Raw genomic sequence first — 7,859 nt, forward strand, 5'->3', positions numbered from 1 at the left:
AATATAAATTATATTTTGATTTGTTTAACACTTTGTTTGGTTACTACATGATTCCATATGTGTTATTTCATAGGTTTGATGTCTTCACTATTATTCTACAATGTAGAAAATAGTTTAAAAAAAAAGAAAAACCTTGAATGAGTGTTCTAAAACTTTTGATTGGTAGTGTATGCACTAAGTCGCTTTGGATAAAAGTGTCTGCTAAATGGCATATTATTATTGTTATATTAAAGGGGAGGGACTTCTATCCCCCTCTAAAAGATTGCTATCTTAATTCATGTTATGTCAATAAACACAAAACCACAATGGTCCTACCACCCACATTTACACATATCTGTGATGCTGTCTGGAGCGGTTTGATGTCAACCTTACACCTCCCAGAAATATCAACAATGACACACACACATACATTACACAGACACACAACATACAGTGTGTTCAGTTGTTCCCCATCAGACTCATGTCTCCTACTGTGTCTACAGGCTAGTTGAGAGAAACCCGCAGATGGAAAGGATGGAGTCAGTCTCTCTCTCTCCATCTCTATCTCTCTCCGTCTCTCTGTCTCTCTCTCTCTACTAATAACCTAATAGACTTTCTGGCAGAATCAGAAAGGAGAGGTGTGTGTGTGTGTGTATCTGTGTGTATGTGTGTGTGTGTGTGTGTGTGTGTGTGTGTGTGTGTGTGTGTGTGTGTGTGTGTGTGTGTGTGTGTGTGTGTGTGTGTGTGTGTGTGTGTGTGTGTGTGTGTGTGTGTGTGCACAGCACAGTTGTAAGCAGTCGAGCGGTAATATGCTGATGCTGGATAATGCCTCGTTCGATGTGTGCATGTGCGTGCGTGTGTGCGTGCGTGCGTGCGTGCGTGTGTATTGTTTGCTTTAACTGTCCTGGAGTGGAAAGGCAAGATAAAGAGAGGGGGATGGAGAGTGGAGACATGGAAGAGGGGGAGGCGGTCGTGGAAAGGTCATGATGACGTGAGAGAGGGAGGAGGATAGATAGAGAGGGGAGGTAGAGATGGAGAGGGGGATGAGAGGAGGAGAGGTGCCGGTCAGGGTCAATAGATAACTGGAATTAAAGGTGGACATGATGTATTAGATAAAGTGTGTGTGTCTGTGTCTGTGTGCATTCTCGTGTATGTCTACACTACAGTCTACATTCTGCTTAGTCAGTAGGTGTGTGTATTTGTGTTTGGTGTGTACCTTTGTCTGTGCCCGTATCATTCTCCTTCTGTGTGTATGTATCTCTCTCTCTCTGTGTGTGTGGTGTGTGTGTGTGGTGTGTGTGTGTGTGTGTGTGTGTGTGTGTGTGTGTGTGTGTGTGTGTGTGTGTGTGTGTGTGTGTGTGTGTGTGTGTGTGTGTGTGATGCAGCTTCAGACCAGTGTAGTGTCTAGTTGGCAGAGCAGGGCCTGTCTCGAACCATCTGAGGACCAGTCTAATCAGGCAGAGAGGGGAGGAGGAGAGAGGGGAGGAGAGCAGAGGAGGAGAGAGGGGAGGTTAGGTGAGGAGGGGAGGGGAGCTGAGAGAGGGGAGGAGAGCAGAGGAGGGGAGAGGGGAGGTTAGGAGGGAAGGAAGGGGAGGAGAGCAGAGGAGGAGAGGAGAGAGGGGGAGAGGAGAGGTGAGGAGGGGATGAGAGCAGAGAAGGGGGGAGGAGGAGAGGAGAGGAGGGGAGAGGGGAGGAGAGTTGAGGAGGGGAGAGGAGGGGAGGAGAGTTGAGGAGGGGAGAGGAGAGAAGGAGAGAGGGGAGGAGGGGAGAAGAGGAGGGGAGAGGAGAGAAGGAGAGAGGGGAGGACAGCAGAGGAGGGGAGAGGTGAGGAGGGGAGAAGTGGAGGGGAGAGGAGAGAAGGAGAGAGAGGAGGACAGCAGAGGAGGGGAGAGAAGAGTAGGAGAGAGGTGAGGAGGGGAGAAGAGGAGGGGAGAGGAGAGAAGGAGAGAGGGGAGGACAGCAGAGGAGGGGAGAGAAGAGTAGGAGAGAGGAGGGGAGAAGAGAAGAGGAGGGGAGAGGAGAGAAGGAGAGAGGGGAGGACAGCAGAGGAGGGGAGAAGAGGAGGGGAGAGGAGAGAAGGAGGGAGGGGAGAGGAGAGGAAGGTCTGGTCTCTGGCAGGTCTCTGGTCTCTCTCCTCTCTCTCATTCTCTCACTCTCTCCCTCTCTGGCACCATGTCACACGTCTTTGCTGACGTACTCTACAATGCTGCCCACTGCCCAATACACTTCTGGCTTTGACTGTCTATCTTTCTCTTTGACTGGTCTCTCTCTCCTCTTTCTCTCCTATTTCTTTCTTTCTCTCTCTTTCTCTCTCACCATGTGTTATTATTCTAACACTGCTGATGCACCTTGCCGTATACTGCTGCAGAGAACACTCTACTGTCTCTCCCTCTCATCTGTCTCCCTCTCATCTGTCTCTCTCTCATCTGTCTCTCCCTCTCATCTGTCTCCCTCTCATCTGTCTCTCTCTCATCTGTCTCTCCCTCTCATCTGTCTCTCTCTCATCTGTCTATCCCTCTCATATGTCTCTCCCTCTCATCTGTCTCTCTCTCATATGTCTCTCTCTCTCATATGTCTCTCCCTCTCATCTGTCTCTCCCTCTCATCTGTCTCTCCCTCTCATCTGTCTCTCCCTCTCATCTGTCTCTCTCCCTCTCATCTGTCTCTCGCTCTCTCATCTGTCTCTCTCTCTCTCATCTGTCTCTCTCTCTCTCATCTGTCTCTCTCTCTCTCATCTGTCTCTCCCTCTCATCTGTCTCTCCCTCATCTGTCTCTCCCTCATCTGTCTCTCCCTCTCATCTGTCTCTCCCTCTCATCTGTCTCTCTCTCTCATATCTCTCTCTCTCTCATATGTCTCTCCCTCATCTGTCTCTCCCTCATCTGTCTCTCTCTCATCTGTCTCTCTCTCTATTTTGTGCATTTTTCTTCTAGAATATTAAGATTATTTATTACATAATATTATTGTATAATAAGGTATACCACCTTATTGCATCCCAACAATGGGGTTTACAGAGGCTTTTAAGGAACTCATACACTTCTGTAGGCCTGATTGAAGCTACAAGATGTAAGTGTTCGACCTTAACATGTGATAACTATACAACAGAATAGATGAGCAGGAATGATATTTACTCTCACGGATAGATAAAAAACAACTCTCTGAAGCCACACCCCTACTACGCCTCTAGACTTCTGATCTGACCCACTGGGTCATTTCTCAATAACCAAGCAATGATCCAGCATCAACAACCCAACCATGCTTTTTTTAAAGAAAGCAACCCAATTAAGTGACCCAACGCCAAACAACCCAGCAGGGTTGGGTCAGCCAAACAACCCAGCAGAGTTGGGTCAACCAAACAACCCAGCAGGGTTGGGTAAGCCAAACAACCCAGCAGAGTTGGGTAAGCCAAACAACCCAGCAGAGTTGGGTCAACCAAACAACCCAGCAGGGTTGGGTAAGCCAAACAACCCAGCAGAGTTGGGTCAGCCAAACAACCCAGCAGGGGTTGGGTCAACCAAACATCCCAGCAGGGTTGGGTCAGCCAAACAACCCAGCAGGGTTGGGTCAACCAAACAACCCAGCAGGGTTGGGTAAGCCAAACAACCCAGCAGGGTTGGGTCAGCCAAACAACCCAGCAGGGTTGGGTCAGCAAAACAACCCAGCAGGGTTGGGTCAGCCAAACAACCCAGCAGGGTTGGGTCAGCCAAACAACCCAGCAGGGTTGGGTCAACCAAACAACCCAGCAGGGTTTGGTCAGCCAAACAACCCAGCAGGGTTGGGTCAGCCAAACAACCCAGCAGGGTTGGGTCAACCAAACAACCCAGCATTGTTTTAGAGTGTAAGAGAAAGGGGAAGTGGGGTTGAGAGAGGGGGGATGAACTGGGGTCAGATATAGGGTGAGAAAATGGGAGAAGGGAAGACGGTGAGATGGAAGGAGAGGGGTCAGACATAGGACAACACAGAGAGAGAGAGAGAATGTTTGCTCAGCGATGTGGAACTGTCACAACTGAATTATTTAGTCTCCATGCAGCCACCGTTCTGTTACTAGACTCTGATGCTATGCAGTGTCATATAACTTACTTAAGGGCTACGTAAAACCTACATAGTGCTTTACTGTCTCTCACTTTGATCACATCAGAGAAGTTACTCACTGTTATCAAAGACTGGGGGAATTATAGATTTTCCTCTTAAATCAGTGCTGTGTGTGTGTGTCTGTGTGTGTGTGTGTGTGTGTGTGTGTGTGTGTGTGTGTGTGTGTGTGTGTGTGTGTGTGTGTGTGTGTGTGTGTGTGTGTGTGTGTGTGTGTGTGTGTAAAATAGAATAATAGCATAATTGATGTTTAAACTGTAACAGCTATTAAACAGTATATTCTTCCATAGTGCTGAAATCCTCCTTCCTATAAACAGTACTACAACAGTGAGCCAGCAGCATACCACCCTGCATCCCACTGCTGTCTTGCTTCTGAAGCTAAGCAGGGTTGGTCCTGGTCGGTTCCTGGAAGCGAGACCAGATGCTCCTGGGAGTGGTGTTGGAGGGCCAGTAAGAGGAACTCATTCCTCTGGTCAACAAAATAAATACATCCATCCCAGGGCAGTGATTGGGGACACTGCCCTGTGTATGGTGCTGTCTTTCAGATGGGATGTTAAACGGGTGTTCTGACGCTCTGTGGTCACTATAAACCCATGGCACTTATCGTCCAGGCTAAATTCCCATACCATCATGGCCACCTAAACATCCCGGGCTTCCAATTGGCTCATTCGTCCCCCCTCCTCTCCCCTGTAACTATTCCCTAGGTTGTTGCGGAAATGAGAATGTGTTGTCAGTCAACTAACCTGGTGAAATAAGAGTCTGGGTACTGGAGTGTTGCTTCTAGCCAGTGTTTAGTCTGAGTCTTCACTCCCATGCTAGTCTGTCTCTTCATGTTACATCAGCTGTTACGACACACACACAGACTCAGACCGCATCACCCTCTTAACCATCCCCCGGCCATGGTGTCAATGTCAGACTGGCATCTGGTAAACACACACACACACACGGACATAAACACACAGATCCCGTTCAATTACATGGACACACACACGCACTGACATACACACACGGACGGACGGATGCAAGTTTGCACACAGATGCAAACACAAACAAATACTGACAAGTGTGCATGTACACACACAAACACACACACACTAACAGGATAATGAGTCTCCAATTAGGAGCAGTGCTGATCTGTCCAGACCCATCCAGTCATACCAGCCCCTTAAGCCAGCATTACTCAGGCCTGGTCACACACACCAGAGTTCAGTAAGGCCAGCATTACTCAGGCCTGGTCACACACACCAGAGTTCAGTAAGGCCAGCATTACTCAGGCCTGGTCACACACCACCAGAGTAAGGCCAGCATTACTCAGGCCTGGTCACACACACCAGAGTTCAGTAAGGCCAGCATTACTCAGGCCTGGTCACACACACCAGAGTTCAGTAAGGCCAGCATTACTCAGGCCTGGTCACACACACCAGAGTCCTTCCATTCGTATGATATGTTACGAATTTGTAAGTGTTTCAGATCCTATTCAATCTCTTACAGTAGAATAGAGGTTTGATATTGTCCTTCTTTGTTATGTATGTTTGTATACGGCACAGTACCCTTGTGTGTGTTTGTATTATGAAATACTGTATATGTCAGATATATATGTGTGTTTGTATGCTATTCCAGTTTTCCTACTGGCCTTAATGCTTGTATTATTAGATACATGTATATGCTTTTGCTGTTCTCCCATGTTACTGGTCTTGAAGTTGAGCTGACAGCCGTTTTGCACTGTTTTGCTATGGCTTTAGTCATCGATCTAGCAAGAGGGCAATATTTTATTCATGTAGTAGTGCCCCCCCCCCCCCCCCCCCCAGAAATCTGTTACCTTTGGCTTTCACCTGGAATTGTTTATTTATGTCTCAGAAGAAAAAAAATTCAACCCAAATGATCTAGTACACAGTAAAAGTATAATAAAAGATATTCAAATATGATGTGGTGCAGCGGTCTAAGGCACTTAGAGACGTCACTACAGACCTGGGTTCGATCTCAGGCTGTGTTACAGTCGGCGGTGACCGGGAGACCCATGAGGCGGCGCACAATTGGCATAGCGTCGTCAGTGTTAAGGGAGGGTTTAGCCGGCTGGGATGTCCTTGTCCCATCACGCTCTAGCGACTCCTTGTGGTGGGCCGTGCGCCTGCAAGCTGATTACGGTCGCGAGCTGGACGGTGTTTCCTACGACACATTGGTGCGGCTGGCTTCTTGGTTAAGCGAGCAGTGTGTCACGAAGCAGTGCCGCTTGGCAGGGTCGTGTTTCGGAGAACGCACGGCTCTCGACCGTCGCCTCTCCTGAGTCCGTACAGGAGTTGCAGCGATGGGACAAGACTGGTAACTACCAATTGGATATCACAAAATTGGGAACAAAAAGGGGTAAAAGTACAAAAAAAAAAATATATATATATATATATATATATATATATATATATATATATATATATATATCACAAAAGGGGTAAAAGTACAACAACAAAAAAATACAATATATATATATATATATAAATATATATATATATATATATATATATATAAATATATATATATACAGTACCAGTCAAAAGTTTGGACACGCCTACTCATTCCAGGGTTTTTCTATATTTTTTTAAATGTTTACATTGTAGAAAAATAGTGAAGACATCAAAACTATGAAATAACACATATGGAATCATGTAGCAACCAAACAAGTGTTGGTGGGAGTATATACAGTTGAAGTTGCAAGTTTACATACACTTATGTTGGGGTCATTAAAACTTGTTTTTCAACCACTCCACAAACTATAGTTGTTTTAAGTAGTTTTTCCAACAATTGTTTACAGACAGATTATTTCACTTATAATTCACTGTATCACAATTCCAGTTGGTCAGAAGTTTACATACACTAAGTTGACTGTGCCTTTAAATAGCTTGGAAAAATCCAGAAAATGATCTCATGGCTTTAGAAGCTTCTTATAGGCTAATTGACATCATTTAAGTCAATTGGTGGTGTATCTGTGGATGTATTTCATGGCCTACCTTCAAACTCAGCGTCTCTTTGCTTGACATCATGGGAAAATCCAAAGAAATCAGCCAAGAGCAATTTCCAAACGCCTTAAGGTACCACATTCATCTGTACAAACAATAGTACGCAAGTATAAACACCATGGGACCACACAGCTGTCATACCACTCAGGAAGGAGACGCGTTCTGTCTCCTAGAGATTAACGTATTTTGGTGCGAAAAGTGCAAATCAATCCCAAAACTATAGCAACGGACCTTGTGAAGATGCTGGAGGAAACAGGTACAAAAGTATCTATATCCACAGTGAAACGAGTCCTATATCGACATAACCTGAAAGGCCGCTCAGCAAGGAAGAAGCCACTGTTCCAAAACAGACATAAAAAAAGCCAGACTAAGGTTTGCAACTGCACATGGGGACAAGATCGTACTTTTTGGAGAAATGTCCTCTGGTCTGATGAAACAAAAATCGAACTGTTTGGCCATAATGACCATCGTTATGTTTGGAGGAAAAAGTGGGAGGCTTGCAAGCCGAAAAACACCATCCCAACTGTGAAGCACGGGGGTGGCAGCATCATGTTGTGGGGGTGCTTTGCTGCAGGAGGGACTGGTGCACATCACAAAATAGATGGCATTATGAGGCAGGAAAATGATGTGGATATATTGAAGCAACATCTTAAGACATCAGTCAGAAAGTTAAAGCTTGGTTGCAAATGGGTCTTCCAAATGGACAATGACCCCAAGCATACTTCATAAAGTTGTGGCAAAATGGCTTAAGGACAACAAAGTCAAGGTATTGGAGTGGCCATCACA

This window comes from Salmo salar, chromosome 02 (genome assembly GCF_965601325.2).
Source record: "Salmo salar chromosome 02, fSalSal1, whole genome shotgun sequence".
Classification (NCBI taxonomy): Eukaryota; Metazoa; Chordata; class Actinopteri; order Salmoniformes; family Salmonidae; genus Salmo; species Salmo salar.